At 39.2% G+C, this 15,721-nt stretch overlaps 1 protein-coding gene across 1 annotated transcript in view; it reads left to right on the plus strand.

Annotated features, from left to right (window-relative positions):
* Positions 1–15,721, plus strand: part of AVEN (apoptosis and caspase activation inhibitor) — a 162,598-nt gene that overhangs the window by 576 nt on the left and 146,301 nt on the right. The gene's annotated exons all lie outside the window — the stretch shown is intronic.

Here is a 15,721-nt window from a genome sequence, read left to right on the forward strand (position 1 = left end):
CCTGCGGGGCGCGCGCGAGCCGGGCGGCGGCGGCGGCGCCTGCGCGGGACGGGCGGCGGGGGCGCGCGCCGGTGTGCACGTGGCGCGTGCGAGCGTGCGCCCCTGGCCGCCTCCCCGCGGCGGGGCCTGGGAGGGCGTGGTCTGCGGGCTTCCCCAGCCTGGCCTGGGGATCCTGGGCCCGTTATGGTTCAGGACCCGGGGTGAGGCTGAGTGTCCGGGCTGCAAGGCTAGGGGGCTCTTGGGTTCGGGTGGGTGTCAGCGTGATTAACTCTGGTGGCGTGGGGGCGCGCCCATCGCTCGGTCTCCAGGTGCTAAGACTTGGGCAGCCTTCTAAAACGGGGAGTCATCCCTGTTCTTAGAAGGGAAAGGCTTTTTTGGTCTGTTTTGTTCACTGCCTGTGCAGTGCGTGGTACACAGTAGGCGCAGAATAAATGTTTATTGAAAGAATGCCCCTGACGGACTCTAGTATTTGGGGGCAGCATCAGATGCACAGTTCTTTTTTTAAAATAGCGTAGTTTTCTTTTATTGTATATGTGTAGGAATCGAGGATCACTAGCCTTCGTCTTCCTGAATTTTCAGTGTGTAAATGTTTCAGCAGGCAGGTCTGAATTTTAATAGCAGTATGATCGGTCTGCTTCCCACATTCATAGAAGGAAATTTCTTACAGCTCCGAGCAGGCAGTGATATGGGGCGAACTCTAACTCTACTGGTATCCCAGCTCAAGGGGTTAGATTACTGTCTTTATGAGCCATTCTGCTGTTATTTTAACATTTGTGGTACAAAACTTAAAAACTGTCTTTATATTTTGAATTCTCAGGCACATAGATTAAAAAGTTATTATATTTTCCGATTGAGGCAAAATTTCCTATTACTGAAATATTTGTAATATCATAAGGGTGTAGTAGGTCAGACGTCCCTAGAGATAGTAGTTGTGTACAGAAATGGAGTTGGAAAAAGTTATAAAACTTAAAACTAAGTGTGACATATTTAACCCTGTTAGGATTAAGGTAGATAATAAGTCAAATTTGAGTGAGGTATGAAGAAATTCTTAGGGCGAGCTTACGAGGAAATGAAGAAGACTCAAGTCTGTCTAGTGCACGTGATGTATCACGTTTTGTCTTTATAACATTATTTCATGTATATGTAAAAAAACTTTATATAGCATTTTATGACAACTTATTTTTTAAGAAACTGAAAGTTGTGTAAACAATTTTATTTTGTATATATAAAATCTTCATTTGTACAGGTTCACTGACTTGCCTAAGCTGTCATAGCTGGTGGCAGAGCTGGGATTTCCACCAAGCTGCCCTTGACTCCTCTATGTTTTATCTCTCACGTTCCTGTCAACCAGTCACTGCTTTGCTGAGAACAAAGTAGACGCTCTTGGCTGCAGGGATGGTGTTTTAACAGTACTTGTAGTAATGGTCCCTTTGGTACTTACTAAAGTGTCTGGCACACAGGCCTAATAAGAAGTGTCTTTAACCCGTTGAACTGAGTGAGTGAAGGTGCTTCTGTTTTACTCATCTTGAAGTAAATTAAGTAAAATGATGCTATATCATTTAGAGAATGAACCATATATTTTTTTGACTTATGCTAACATTTATAACCCATTCTATTAAAATGTTAGGCTTTTATCCTTTTTTGGAGTGGTCTTAAAAATTCCATCTTACATTTTCTTTTAGGATTTTCTCACTTCACAGTTTAATGATTCAATGTGTCAGTGTATGTCAATGCTTGGCACAGGGCCTGGGGCATAAATGACAGTTGCAGCCACCACTGCTTTTAGCTTTTACCACTGTTACCGCTACATCATATTTTCAGGCAAAGCTGGACGAAGAGATTTTGGAAAGATTATTCCTTCATTTTGGTTTGAGTTGGTGACCCCTAAGGTCCCTTCTGCTTTTCAGATTCTGAAGTACTGTTTATATTTAGGTTTACGAGAATACCATTCTTGGTGCCTAGAGATTAAATGGGACAGGATTGATTGCCCTGCCTGAGGCCTCCTTGTTCTCATATCTCATATAACTCATTTGTGCCCCAAATGGAGATTAATTGAAATGATTAGAAAGAAAAAAATTCACAGCAGAGCCTTACCTGTGTAAGGACCGGTTGGCTAACCCCAGAGTTTAATACTGTTTATGCCCTTTGCTTTCTGCTTTTGGTTAGTGGTGCCGTTGAGTCGATTCTGACCCCTAGAGACCCTGTGTACAGCAGAGCAGAACCCTGCCCGGTATTTTTGCGCCATCCTCTCACCTTCTGGCGCTATATCAGATAATGCACTGTTGCTATTTATAGGGTTTTCGTGGCCAGTTTTTTTCAGAAGTGGGTGGCCAGGTCCTTCTTCCTAGTCTTAGTCTGGAAGCTCCGCTGAAACCTGTCCACCATGGATGACCCTACTGGTATTTGAAATACTGGTGGCAAAGCTTTCAGCATCACAGTAACAAGTAGCCACCATGGTATAACAACTGACAGGTGGGCTGTACGGTTCCCTGACCAGGAATTGAGCCCAGGCCGTGAGACCAGGCCGAGGCTGTGAGAGCTCTGAATCTTAACCACTGGACCGCCAGGGCTGCTTGCTTTCTACTTTAGAGCACTACATATATGTGCCTTATATATGGGAAATAAGACAAAAGAAAACTAAGCAAAACAACTTCGAGGTAGGTAATACTGAAGGTAACTTTGAGGCAATGCTCAAGGTAGCTTAGTTGAAATCCTTGCATCTGCTAGTCTCTTGCTCTGAGTCGTTCCCTCTGTAGATGCTGTGAACCCCAAGCCTACGGAGTTTGGGTGAACGTATCAGAAGGCTAATTATGATATTGTACCTGATACAATGATTAACTTAAAAAAACTCAAATGTTAAAATTTGTTTAGTATTATATTTATCTTTTTGATGAACTATTAGCAGAAAGGAAGTCAAGGCCTATTCGCAGTCCCCGGAGTTATTATTTTTTCCTCCCTGTAATAAATATAGTAGCTCACATTTATTGAGCACTGAGTATGAAAGGAGAAAATGGAAGCACAGTTAAATAACTCGCAGTTAGGAGAGGTTAAACAATTTCTCCAGTCTCACTCAACCGCCACATTGCAGAGCCTGGACCACCCCAGGCATTTCGGCCCCAGAACCGGTTCTTTTAACTACTACCCTAAACTGCCTCTGGGAGGGACTTTGAGATTTGAAAAGGGGATGTGTGGAGGACTGAGCGATCCTTTTCATATTCCTGTTTTCCTGATGACTCGATATGATTATAACGTTCTAAGGTGATACAGGGACCATCTTCAGTGACTGTGGGTGTCAGCGGATCTTTGCTTTCTTGCTCCATGTTTATATGTTAGAAGCTGCTCTTATTCATTTTTTAATTACTTACGTCCAGTGAAAGATGACAGCTGTTTCTAGCTGCTTTAAGGAGAGTAGAAGTTGGAAGCATTTTTTTCTGACCAAACTTTTGCTTTGCAAACAGTAATATAAATCCTTTGCCTGAGTAATAGTTAATACTAGATGCCTTTGACGTTTTCGTTGCTCCTACAGTCATGTGCCGCATAATGATGTTTCAGTCAACAACGGACCGCATGTATGACAGTGGTCCCACAAGGTTAGTACCATATGGCCTGGGTGTGTAGGAGGCTACACCATCTAGGTCTGTGTAAGTGTGCTCTATGATGTTCGCAAGATGACGAAACCGCCTAACAACTCGTTTCTCAGAACGTATCCCCACCGTTATGTGGTGCATGACTGTATTTCACTTATAAAAGGGGAATCTCTGACTTTGATGTTCGAGCTTAATGTGAACTGGGAAGAAGAAACGATGCCAAATCAAAGTTGCTGTCAAGTTTCCAAGGCACTTGCTCCTTCGTTGTGGCTGTAAGGACTCACCCTCATCATGTCAGCCAGAGAGAGGTTGAGAGTCTATTAAAGCTCAAACTCAAACAACAGCCTCTAGACTGTATTTCCCCTATTTTCAGAAAGGCTGAAGCAAGTTTGGTTAGAAACTGAATGTGTTTAAGTGTTCTCAAAGAAAATTGCTTTACGATCAGCTCTTGGTAATCCATGAATTGGCCTTCTCCCCTGCTGCTGCAAACCACTGCTCAGACACTATGTTGGCGTCCTGAGCCTTGCTAATGTATAGGGTTTTTGTTTTTGTTTTTGGTGAGGAAGATTGGCCCTGAGCTAACATCTGTTGCCAATCTTCCTTTTTTTTTTTCTTTTTTCTCCCCAAAGCCCCAGTACATAGTTGTATATCCTAGTTGTAGGTCATTCTAGCTCTTCTACGTGGGATGCCACCACAGCATGGCCTGATGAGCAGTGCATAGGTCTGCCCCCAGGATCCAAACCTGCGAACCTTAGGCCGCCGGAGCAGAGCGCATGAACTTACCCACTCGGCCATGGGGCCGGCCCCCTGTATACTGTTTAGAGGTCTGCTTTTCTCACTGACCATTATTTCACTTTCACATGTCATTATCAACACAGGCAACTGATCCTTGAAACTTTCTGCTTATAGTCTGCCTAAAAACATTTTGATAAATTATGTATGACTTTGTACTTGAGCTTTTATATCTAACATTTTTAATCAGTGACTCAGTTTCAGAATATGAAATTTCCAGCATATTGTATATATTGACATTTTAAATAGAACTGTCACATCATTCTTGCACATGGATAGAGTCTAAATACTCTAGTCATCTGATAATTACCATTATCCATTTAAGAATCACATTAATAAGCTCTTTAGCAGTGAGATTTACATTATCCCTTATTCCTTTTAACTTGTGTTTTAATTCCACATCTCCTATCGAGCTTTATCCAGTGTAATATATTTTCAAGCATGAAAAATCTTTTAGTAATCACCCTGTCTGCTTCCCTGTAACGAATTTTGATTTTTAAAAAAATGTCTTGTAACCTTAAGGCTTGGGTATAAAATTTTTTTCCTTTCGATTAAATTATTACATTGAGTAATGTACAGTTTATTTTAATTAGAAATTGTTAAACAGAAATGTAAAATTTTATTGTAAATGCATCTCATTTTTCCTGATGAGTTTAATTAGGTAGCCATGGGTGAATATTACTTATTGCCTGAATAAGACAGGATTCACTGTCAAATCTCTTCCTGATTTTTGTTTTTATAGCTGTAAACACTGAGAAACATAGTTCTCATAAATAGGTAGGTGGGAATGGTTGGAGTTTTGTCATATAAGTGTCACTCAGTTCTTTGAATACCTTTCAAATTATATGCCAAAATCATTATTATAAAAAATGTTAATGATCTGTCAGCTGACAACTAGATAGGTCCTCCTTCAATTTTGTTGAAAGCAGGGGATTGGAAACTACTTGATTTGCAAAAGGACTTGTTACTGGGTCTTGAGCGTTGCACTTTCTCACCATCTACACCTATATTTAAAATTACCCTTTGCTTGGGCCTCAGGGAATGCACCACAGTCAGACTGAGAATGGCTGAGAAGGGGTCACTTGTCCTCCGGTGCTTTCTTTTCTTTCAGGATAGAGCGTGGACATTGAGTATCTGGAGCTTTGATTCCCTTGCAAGCATCCTTGCTCATATACCTTTTGGAAAATCTTCACGAATCCCCGCTGTGTGCATACTCCATTTTGAATCCTCCTGACTAAGATCACTTTACTTAGGAGCTCTCCTTTCTCAGGAGCCTGTGTGGAGCCCTGTGAGAAAAGGTGATGCCAGGGAGCAGAGGAAGTCAATATCCAAAGGCTCTGCTCATTGTGTGGTTGTCAGAGGCCCCGTTCAGGATCTCCTTTTCAGGGATGACTTCCAGGACTGTGTCCTCATTTCCTCATCCCTGAGCCCTCCCTCCTTCTGGGTTTGGTGCCCCTCGTCTGAGCTGCATTATCCTGCCACTGCCCTTGATTCTGAATTTTTTTTTTTTTGAGGGGATTAACCCTGAGCTAACTGCTGCCAATCCTGCTCTTTTTGCTGAGGAAGACTGGCCCTGAGCTAACATCCGTGCCCATCTTCCTCTACTTTATATGTGGGACGCCTACCACAGCATGGCTTTTGCCCAGTGGTGCCACGTCTGCACCCGGGATCTGAACTGGTGAACCCTGGGCCCGAGAAGCGGAACATGCGAGCTTAACCGCTGTGCTACTGGGCTGGCCCCTTGATTCTGAATTGTTAACCAGTGCTGTACTTGTCTGAGTCCACCTCAAATCTGTTGTCTCTGAGAACAGGGGCTGTGCCTTGTCCAGCCTTCAAAATTGAAAAAAAAAGATCATGTTACTTACCTTTTTTTTCCTTAATAAGAGAGTTTATTGCATGAATTCACTAAGAGGGTTGGATTTTGGGGGAGGTTATGCACCATTTGCAGAATATGGTTTCCAATTTTTGTCATTCTTAATAGTATTCCTATCTTTGTTTTAAAATGCTGCTAGGATGGAAAATGGCAAGCTCAAATTCGAGCCCACTAGGCTACGTTTCCTGGGGAATTCGGTACTAAGCCATTGCTGCTTTTGTCCTGTTTTCTCCAGAAAAAGTAGTGATTACTTTCCACAGTACTGGGCAAAAAGCGACCTCTAGAGAGAACCACAATACAGCCTCACTTACTAAGCTTTTTTTAGAAATTAATTTAAGTGGTTGTACAGGTGTTTTCTATTCGGATGTCACTATTTCCTGATGCGCTTTGAAATGCCAGCAGGAGAAATAAAGACCATGCTGCACATAATTATTTCTATTTTGTAGAAGTTCCCGATTAGCTTATTAGGGCACTGGATTCATTCTCTTTAAAATTTTATTTCCTTTTGTTAGAAGCCATTTGTTTGTGTGTGTGTGTGTATCTGTGTGTGTGTTGAGGTACTAAGAGTAAATGCTTTAATACTTTTTTTTTTCCTTTTGGGTGGAAATAACAACTTTGTTAGTCTGGAAATCTCTATAAAGCTGTCATGGGGAAGTGCATGGATAATTGTTATAGGTAATATTTAACTTCTGAGTGGATTTTGCCAAAGGATGTTGGAAAGAAGTACAAATCAATGTGCTTAATTTTATCCTGATGTTGCTAGGATGCAGTGTTTAGAATTTGACTAATCTGATGTCTGTCAGCCTTAAATCACTTAAAAAGACAATTTCTGTAAAGAGTGACGCTCCCAAGTATGTTGTTTCCTACCATCCATGTCACATCACTGGTATGTGCAAACAGCATGAATATTAAAAAATATGTAGGAGATTGATAGAATGAATTCCCTATTGTACATATTCAATTCTCCTTTTGTGTCCTCTGGCTATTAAGGACTGATACAAATACGTATGATCCATATTTCTTTAGTACCAAGTCAAACTCACGTTGAGAGATAGCAGGCACATTTTAATATTAACCTAAGCAAAGCATAATTGAGATGACAAGACTGTTACCAAAAATTCTTATATACTCTCGGATTATCAGTGCTGTGGTTCCTCCATTTCAGTATTTAGCTGTGGGAAGTTTCTAATGCTGAGAGATTTTGTTAATGGATGTGTATTCTGTGATTTAGATTCCGTATTTAGATTTCTATAATCTCTGCCTTGAAAGGACCATTAACAGCTGCAATTTGAGAAAATGTAAAATATTTAGCTAGTATTCATTCTCAAACTTTAATGCAGTATGAATTTCATTAAATAGTGGATCTTGAATCTGTAGTTCAATTGTGAATCTAAAGGTCACATCCCAGTAGCTGGATCATGATATTGAGAACTTGGATATTTCACCCTCATTTTTTCCTTTTACGACAGGACTGATAATAAAATAACGTGTCTTAATTTAAGATTTGAGCTAATTAAAGCCTAGTCTTATTTTATATTATTGAAGAAGGCTTAATCCCTGTTACAGATACACAAACTTCAGGTCCTTCCAAAGAAGTTATGAGTTTTCTGGGAGCGAAGCTTGTTGAAAAATGAGTATTTTTCTAAAGATGAAGCGTGGCTTCCTATTTTTCCTTACTGTTCTTCACCCCGCTACCAGGTTGTGTTTTTGCTTGCCGCTTCCTTTTTTATGTCAGTAGTACTGTGATTTTGTAGAATGATCCCTATTAAGTTTTAAAAAGTATTTTTTCTTCTTCATAGGCAAGACAATCATCGAATTGAGAGGTGACCAGAAAATACTATTTTAGGAGCACATGTTTTATATATATTGGAGGGAAAACTTAAGCAGACAAGTTGACTTGTTTCTCATTTTTATAATGTGGAAGTAGACGTAAAATAGAGGGTTTTAGACAGATTTGGCAGAGAGGGGGCCTGTAAGTTTGCACCTCATCTGTTTTCCACTTGGCTTCTTGGGGGTCAGGGAGGAAAGGGGAAAGTGCTGTTGAAGCCCGAGGATGAGTGTCCACTCTGGTGGGTGACACCTCGGTGATCCCATGCAGAAGTGTATCTCTGAAAGCCTAAGTATTAGAGTTGAAGAATTATGGACAAATAGTAATGATTATTTCAAGGTAGTGGATAACATAAGTTTATAGACAAATGAATAACTAGGGCATAACTTTTCAGAACCTACCAAGTATTCTGCTTTTTCCCTGTGTCCCTTTCTTTCTTTCCTTTTTCCTCCACCTGTGTGTGTGTGTGTTTTCATCTTTCAGGGGGAGATATCACATGGTGGTCAATAATGTGTGTTTTGGAGTCTAGCAGGTTGATTAGAATTCTACCTTCCAACTCCCTGGTTACTAGTTGTAAGACCTCAGGAAGGTTCCTTAAACTTTCTGAACCTGTTTCCTGAGGTGTAAAGGGTGATTAAGAGTGTCTGCCTTACAAAGTTGTTGTAAAGATTGAAACTAGATGAACACAATCAAGGGTAGTTCTTATATCTGTAGTCACTCTGCTCCTTGCTGTCCTCCCTCGTGCAGAGTCTTCTTTTCTTAGAGTATGCAGGTCAAGTGCAAAACTACACACTTATTCACATGCAAACATATACAGCTATAGAATATTTAGAATTTGTATTACTTATTGCATAAGAAATTATCTTTCTCCATTTAAAATTTCCCTAAAAGCTTTGAAGCATTGAGTTTCCCAGCCTTTACCAAGGGGCTCTGTGTGTGTTGTTGGGTATGTTTTTAATGCTCCATCAGGAAATTTACAACTCTGCCTTAGCCTTGACTTCCTTCCTGTGTAGAGCCTCAAGGTTAGCCTGAGGTAAGAGATTAGGGCCTTTTCAGATCTTTTCCTGGGCATGCCTACAGGCTTGCATATGTGCAGGGTCTTCTAGATTCTCAGGAATATGTCAAAGCTTTACAAAGCCCTCTTGGACCTCTCATTCCCCAGTTTTACCTTACAGGTTTATTTTTTTGTTTTGTTTTTCAGTCTCTTTTGAACCCCTCCTGGTATCATTGCCTCAGGCAGTTGTGATTTTAAACCTTTGCTGCTGATTGTTTTTTACAAACTCCCTGGCTATAGGACTGTTTACACAGAGTGAGATCTAAGTCTGGTCAAATAAAGACAAGATCTGAGAATGGAGCTTTTCACAGAGCTTCCAGAGAGGTCAAATGGTGACAGCTCTCTGGGGAGGGGCTTTTGGCAAGCTTTCTACCCTTTCCAATGGCTGCAAGGCCACTGGTTTTTACAGTCACCATAGTTGTGAGGCTGTTGGTTTTCAAAGCTACCGCAGAGCTGGGTAGAGTGGGATTGAAATGGGGCAAGTTGCTGTTCTTACAGAAATTTAGCTGTTTTTCTTGAATAAATGCTCCTTGGATTGTTGCAGGGTTTTGATTAATTTCCAGAGTCTGAAAGCGTTGGTTTGGGCAATTTTTGTCAGTGTTCTTGTTGCTATTGTAGTGGAATGGGTTTTTGGAGGTCCTTACTCCACCATTCTGGAAGTGCTTCTATGCTACTATTCTTTGAAGCAGCCATTGCCATTCTTTCCAATTGTTGGAAACTTCTTCGTTCATTTGTGACAAAACATGTCTCTTTTTAACTCTGTTATGTGTTGGCCAGAGTTCTGTTCCCTGGAAGAACAGAATTTTTGATTCAGCCAAAACACAGAGCTCTCTGAAGACTAAACAATGTCCTGGGGGACTTTTTAATGTTTAATATGGGAGACTTTTTTTTCTGAAGCTGTCAACTTGGGATGGATCACGTGTACAAAGAGCATATTGAGAAGGCAAAAACTAATTTAATTATTTAGTCAAATGTGATATTTTATTGTTTCATGAGGCATTTACATCATTCTTCTGAAGATTTTGGCACTTAATTTACAGTTTATATTTTTTACTACGTCCTGGATGGTGTCCACTGATATGTGATGGATCCACATACGTCATGGTCTCCATTATGTGATGTCTTCAATTCTAAACCTCTCTCAAGTATGACCTCTTCCAAGATGCCTCCCCTTGCGGTCAAAGTTAATGTTTCCTTTCCTTCCCTTTTGTATCAAAGATACAAGTATCTCCTGAGGCTAATGGTTTTGCCTGTTTTACTGTTAAATAACAGAAAAATACCAAGAAGAAAATAAAAAAATTACCTTTAATATCACCACCCAGAAATAACCCCTGTTAACATTTTGCTGTACATCCTTTTGATATAAAACTGGAAAAATGTCATAGTGAGACTTTTAAGGAGAAAAAGACAATATTGTATTTATCTGAAAATTCTAGATATATGCATACCTTTAAAACCCTGAAAGGATATTTATACATATCCAACAGTTAATCTGTGATTGAAGTGGGGAAAATATAGGGATTATGTGGAACTTTATCTTTCCCTTTATTCAGATTTTTTTACATTGTATTTTATCAGAAACATAAACATATTCCATTTTGAAAAGAGGATTCTACAAATATACTTGATTATAAAATCAGCCAAGACAGGCGGGCATGATGATGGATGTAAGAATAAGAGGGATTATCCCTGGGTGGTGGGATTCTGTGGTGCATGTACTGTGGTAAATACAAACACAGGCTTTGTGGGGGAAGCTGATCAGCTTAGTTTGGACAGGTCAGGTACGTGTTCCTCTCGCCTTCCATTTCTCTCCATATATACACACACTTTTTTTTTTCTTAAAGATTTTTTGAATCTTTAAGAGTAAATGGTAGGATGTGTTGTCCCTTTACCCCTAAATGCTTCAGTGTGTTATTTCCTAAAAGCAAGGAAATCTCTCACATAACTGCAGCACAATTAGCAATATCAGGAAATTAACACTGATACAATACTATCATCTAACGTTATTAAGATTTTGCCAGTTGACCCATAATGTCCTTTGTTAGGCTTGAATCTTGAGGCAATGACATATAGATGTAGGACAATTGGAGATTATTCACTGTGGCGGTTACCATGGCATCCTAACTAGTCTGTCTCCGTTATGTGGCTGAGTTCTCAGCTGCCTGTTTCCTGCTTGTTTTTTTTTTCTTTCAGCCTCTAGACTTCTCATCAATTTATGAGCTACTTGAAATTCCTTTAGTAAATTCCCTTTCTGCCTAAGTTAGCCAGAATTGATTTCTATAGTTTGAAAGCTAAACTCTGGTATATTACGTTTTTCACACTTTCCATTTTTCAAAATCTTATTTATCTTTACATGCTCAGTTCAAATGCCACCTTTCTTTGTGGAGCTTCTGGTTTTCCTCAGTAATTTTGTACTTTGTACATATAGCTCTTATCCTTCATTTTATTGTAGTTAATTATTTCCTTGTATGTCTCCTTCATGAATTGTAAGCTACTTGAAGGCCTGTACACGATACAGCACTGCGATTTTTGGAAAAAGTTCAGTAAATGTTGAATGAGTGATTGCATTTAGAAGGTAAATGGAGAGTGTCATTTTGGGAGCTCAGGTCAGGAAAACCCTTTGTGTTTCATTTGCCTTTATTAAACTATTCGAAGTACCTTCTTTTGGTGGTTGAAAGCTCAGGAACTGAGAAGTTATTGCTCTCACAAGGGCCAGATTTATATAAAGAGCTTTAAATCACATTGCATTTTATATTCTCCTATTTCTACATCTATTAAACGTTCCAATTTAATGCAAACAACAGATTTTTTTAACTGTGAGAATACAACAGGAATTATAGCCTTCAGAAGTCTTATGTCTATAGAACCCTATTTCACTATTTTGTTCTCTTTCTCTCTCTTTTTTTTTTGGTGAGGAAGACTGTCCCTGAGCTAACATCTGTGCCAGTCTTCTTCTGCTTTGTATATGGGACACTGCCACAGCATGTCTTGATGAGCAGTGTGTAGGTCTGCACCTGGCATCTGGACCAGTGAACCCTGGGCTGCTGAAGCGGAGTGTGCGAACTTAACCACTACGCCACTGGGCTGGCCGCTTGTTCTGTTTTTATCTGTTTTTCACTCATTGGTTTTATATATTATTCAGGCTAGATTCTTGTTTTGTCTATACCCTGGAGTTCTCAACACTTGTGCCTTTGCCATTTTTTTTGGTCAATTATTACATAGAAAAGTTGTTTTTTAAAGCTGATTCTGTATTTTTTAAATTATATTTGAAATGTTAGATTCCATAGGAAATTTCGATGTTTATTTCTCTGTTTTTTTCTTAACTGTTCCCTAAACTATTAGCAGTGAACTGGCAAGAGTACATGTTTGTTAAATTTAAACTAGAATTTGTTAATAAAAATGTATCACTTTAGTTCCAGGTATAGAATAATGGTATCAGAGAAATCTTTTTATTTTTGAACCTAGCAGGGAAGAATTAAAGTACACCAGCTTTTTAGCAGTGTTTCTTTATGCAGTAAAATTAGGTCAGGACTAACCTAGGACAGAGCATTTCTTGTGCCTCAATTTTTAAATTACTATTATTATTATTAATTTTGTTCCATTTCCCAAATGGAAATTGTAGGTTTTTTATTTGCTTCAGAGAGATGGTGGAAACATAAATTAGGTTGCTTAAATATATTTAAAAATCTATGTTAATTTCTTTGGAGATAAACTTCCTAATGAAACTATACACAGAAAGAACCTTTAAAACTGTTTTTATAAAAGTATTGATAGTATTCAGTATTGGCTGAACTTGGATAGTCTCTTTTTTTTTTTATCAAGGTCCTAATAGTTTATGACATTGTGTAATTTCTATTGTACATTTTCTTTTTACTCTTCTTTTCTCTTGGTGGGAGTTGATACAACCCATCAATGAGGCAATTTGGCATCAAAATTTAGCCTGTGGTCCAGCAATTCTATATTTAGCAATTTATCTTACAGATGTGTTCGAGAGATAGCAAATGTAAGTAGATGATTGTTCTTTGCAACTTTGTATAAAATAAGGAAAACCTGGAAACACCTTCCTAAATCTCTATTAAGAAGTACTGGTTAAATAAATTTTGGTATGTCTATGCAGAGGAATACCATGCAGCTGCTGAAGAATGAGGTAGATATGGAAAACATCCAATATGGAGGGAAAAATTACTTCAGAAAAATTAGTATAGTATTATTCCATTGTGTAGAGAGAAGATATTCGTACGTATGCACAGAATACTTCTGGAAGGCCATATAGGAAACATATATGGTATTACCTTTGGGGAATGAGACTCGGAGCTGAGGAGGATGTGGGAACTTTTCCTTTATATCTTTTTGAACCATTTATATTTTTATTTTGTTGCCATGAACATGTGTTACTCTTGTGAGTAAAGAAACGAATTAAATAATAAATTATATGAACAAAAACGGCTTTTTCAGAGTAGGTCGTAAAAGAAATCCTCGCATTTCAATGGTTGTCAGAGCCTCCCTGTGGTGGAGGCAGGCAGCGTTAAATGTCCTTTTACAGATGAGGAAAGAGTAATTGAATGGATTTGGACCTTTTTAAGGATACGGCCGAGTAGTTGGTGGTGGGAGTGATACTTGAAGTTGAGGTTTCTGACTTCTAGGAAGTCAAACCTTAACTTTTTGTTTATGAATGATCAAAACAACTAATTGTGAAATGTTTGTTTTCCCGCCTGGAGCAATTATGTCCTGTCAACCATGTATATCATTCTTTTCTCATACAGCAAGTGGTTAAGCTGTATTGAATTGTAGTTTCTCCTTTAGATCTTAAGCTTTTCTTGTTCATTCAGTATGAATCTGATTGCTCTTAGAGATGGCAAAAGGCGGGGTAGTAAAATGTGGAGAGGGGAATTTAAGGTTTCCAAAAAACTTGGACACTGAAGTTTCTGCCCATTATGCCCAATTCTAGGCGTGCGGCTCCACCACACTGTACTCGCCAAGCTGCAAAAGCTATGCTCCCATCCCGCAAACTCCAGTTCCTTCGACATAAGGGATTCTAAGTGGGCTGCCGTGATGCGTGATGTTAAAGACTGGGAAACGTTCGCCTCCCGTTTGTCTTCCCTTCTCAGTTTCTTTTTTCTTTTCTTTCTAAACTTGGGGCATCTGTAGCAAAGAAGTGTTAATTCATTCTCATTCTGTCTCACTTATAAAATATTTAAATGTGAGAAGCCTTTCATAGACCACTAAGTTTTAGAATGCCATCATTATAGTTTATAATCAATTAAATCATCCTTGTAGGTTTAAAAAAAATTGAGTTCCATTCAGATATGCTCTGGAAGTACATTCTGGAAGTGCAAACAGCTTCAAAGTGACTGTGAAATGATGCCGCTTCGTTTCTCTTTATAAAAGTTAGGATTAAAGCATTTTTTAAAAGTAAGAAGTGAATAATAGAGTTAAAAGCAAATATGTAAGTGCTTTTCAGCCTAATCAGATAAAGGCCAGTCGAGCCATCTGCCCAATGATGGTTGAACTCGATGTGTTAACTCCACGGCCCTGTCCAGCTTCAAAAGAACAATGAGAAGAACATCTCAGCCAGGCTCGGTATCATCGGCTGCACACAACATGTGTCTGCTCACAGCTGAAGTGAAACCAGCAGCCAAAGGATGGGTGCACAGTGAACAGCAGGTGGGGCAAGCAGTCCAACATTTTTCCAAGTGGGCGTAACATTCATTTCATACTTTAGTCATTGATTGAACAGCCATGGGATACGAGTGAAGCTGAATATGTTCACACCTTAGCTGAGCAGATGAAACAACAACAGCAACGAAATCTTGATAGCGATTATAATTCTTTACTCCTCAATTTTGACCGCTTCCTAGATTGTTGATATTATTTCAAACCAGACTGGAAAATCTCAAACGATGTACAGTCATTGTTCTCTTTTGTGTCTCTCCTCTTATTTTGTTGGAATTGTACAGTCTGACCCATAGAGGAAAAAAGAGTAGGAATCAGAAAAACAAGTTACGGAGGAAAATCTAACTTTGATGATGGAGTGTCTTATGTTTTGGATGTGTGGGCATTCTCTCTGACTGATCATCAATGTGTATGTCATGGCCCAGGGTAGTTCAGGCAAGGATGATTAGCCAACGCGTGAGTTTAATGTGCCCTTTAATCTTCTATCCTTAACATAAGTGTTTCTAGATGAAAATGTTTACTGAAACTGACTTGTGGTATAAACTCTACATGTGTATTATTCTATTTGTGAAATTTCAGCATCGTTTGATTTCTTACTGAGCGTTAATGGCTTAGAGTCCAAGTAGGACTTAGATCTACGGAATAAATTTTGTGGAATAAACAGCAAACTTTGGGAGTTGTTCTTTTCTTTTGTGTTATGAGCCTCTTCTGATATATTGGCTTTTACTTATAGTACCTTCTCAAATTTTCTGGATTGTAGACACTGAGTTTACAGTTGCAGTTTACATCTATAGTGACTTTTTGGTGCCACAGCCATTGTTCTCCCCACTTCCAAAGCTGGTATGTCTTTAAATACGCATTGATTTTAAAAGAACAAAGAAGCGCCGTTCTCTTTCAGTGCAGGAGCTGACTGT

Source organism: Equus quagga, chromosome 2, assembly GCF_021613505.1.
Source record: "Equus quagga isolate Etosha38 chromosome 2, UCLA_HA_Equagga_1.0, whole genome shotgun sequence".
Classification (NCBI taxonomy): Eukaryota; Metazoa; Chordata; class Mammalia; order Perissodactyla; family Equidae; genus Equus; species Equus quagga.